Source organism: Cyprinodon variegatus, unplaced genomic scaffold (genome assembly GCF_000732505.1).
Source record: "Cyprinodon variegatus isolate N-32 unplaced genomic scaffold, C_variegatus-1.0 Scaffold43, whole genome shotgun sequence".
NCBI classification, from domain to species: domain Eukaryota; kingdom Metazoa; phylum Chordata; class Actinopteri; order Cyprinodontiformes; family Cyprinodontidae; genus Cyprinodon; species Cyprinodon variegatus.
In genome coordinates, this window is record NW_015150496.1 from 236,023 (window position 1) to 238,454 (window position 2,432).

Sequence of the window (2,432 nt, forward strand, 5' to 3'; positions counted from 1 at the left end):
AATCTCAATATTGCTTAAAATGATAAGGATGTTTTGTTTGGGATGGAGAAATGTGAACTTTTCAAAACAGAATTAGTATACGTTTTTAACTTTTTTATTATATATGGTAAATATATTCACACCTCCAAATATTTTCAACCAAAAACACATTTCCAGATTTTATTATCTTCTGTTAATATCTATATAGAATCCTTAAAATTAATCTCAAATGCTAAAACCATTCAAATCATAACTGCCCTTAGAGATTTGCAATCCTTGAGCACAGATTTCATTTTGACATGGTAAAATAATTGCTCTATATTTTGTAAAGCCCTTTGATGTTGTATCTGTGTGTAATTATTAATGTTCTATGTTATTCTTGCATGTTCTTTGTTTGCAATAATAATAAAAAAAGAATAGAGAGAAAGTTGTGGAAAACAAAAAAACAAAACATTTGAAAACAAAAAATGTGTCTTTTTTAGCTACAGGTCAGGTGTAATAAACAATTATAGGTCCAACATTTGATTCTGTAGTTCGATTATGGTTTTATTGATAAGTGGATGCATTGTTTAGTTATTCGTTCCATAAATCATATGATTTTGCAGTGATAGATTCTTACAGTTTGAAAAATAACTTTTTTTCTCTACTGGCTACAGAAAAGCTTCAAAATCAGCAGGAAGATGAGAGGAGCTTCATAGAAGACAACCCTGGAATATAACCTGTTTATTAAAATATTAATGCGGGTATTCCCCAATTCCCCAAGGCTCTATTCCTGGCCCTTTTCTTCAGCCTTTTAATTAATGACTTCCCTTTGACTGCTCAGCTGTAATCTGTCTACTTTAAGAAGACAATGCTGGTGCTCACTTACCAGAGCAGACTGCTGCTGCCTTTTATTTTCTATTTAAGGAAGCATCATGTGGATCATGTGATAAAGATCTAGTATTATTGTGCTTGAAAACAACAAAGTTTTTGTCTCTAACCAAGAGTAGATTGCAGTTACTTTTCTTTAGCAATATATTCATTGTTTGATCAAATTTAAATAATAATTTAAAGCACATTTTGGTTAAATCAGCTGTTTGTATAAATGCATGTGGATGTTTTTGGTCATATTTACTAAGAATCCAAAGAAAGCAATAAAAAAGGAAATATCACATAATAGATTTTGTGTCTAGTATCTTCTGTTTTTCAAAGGCTTAATTTTATCAGCACCTCATCAAGAAAAAAAGAAGTCAATCTTTAAATTTCACCTCTGCCAAATATATTATTTTATGCAATTCTTAGATTGTGGTTAGGGGCTGTACAAATCAGTCCAGGGCTGCAGATGTAACAAAATACTTTTTAACAGACAAATGAAAAAATGCTGCTAGAGATGTACCCCACAACACTTTCAGCTATAACCACTGAAAAAGTGGTTTAACAAAGTATTATTTCAACCTATTTGATCTTAAAATATCAATGTAGTGCATACTTTCCAGATTTTTCTTTATAAAGGCAACCATATGTGCTTTGGAATCACTTTGCATTTGGTCTATCACATCGAAATCCTACAATAATAAAGGATATTCATTATTCATTATGAAACCATATCAAAATTTTGCAGAGACCCCCAGTTTAGATGGCTGACATAATGAAAGAATGAATGAATAACTTATTTAAGACATTCAAATAAAAAAATACAAATAGCTAAATACTAAATCATTTTTAAGATGATATGCACTGACAGACAAGATCCAAGCTGCATGTCCCTTGGACCAATTTAATATTTAATCTTTACAATTAACTAAATCAGTTAGAAATGAAATAATATAAATAATGTAAGATTTTTTTTCCCTTTGTTTGTGATTTTTCTTGTTCAGTGCCCACATGAAAAAAACATATACCCTGTAGTGGGGGAAAAAAGTATTCAACTATTCACCCCGGTTAAATAAACGGAGATTGATGGATATCCCTCAGTCTGCACTTTATTTTATCTTTGCAAGCAGAGAACAGTTCATCATACGGCCCTTATTGCACAGTAATCAGCCCTGTTCTGACCTGGGAGCGTTCGTTTTCCGCTTACTTACAAAAATGGAAAGGTAGTCAGAGTCAAAACAAATTACAGACTCTTTGGTTAAACAGCAACATATTATGAATAAACCTTGAGAAAGAATGTGGCTTGTTATGGGAATAAACACCACTCACTCAGGCATTGTGTGGCCTTGCAGCTGAAATTGACTTGAGTGACAAACTTTGAGTAAATAGCATAAACCAATATATGAAAGTAGAGAAATCAAAATTTTCCGACCACAACCCGCAGGTGTATATGTGTGCATCTGAGGAAATGTGTAAATAATTTAAAACTTGCAGTTTTAATGTGACGAAATATAGAATAGAATAGAAAATCCCTTTATTGTCCCACGTTTGGATATGAAATATTTCAAGGGGTTTCAATTTGTCTATGAGGTTATATGTTT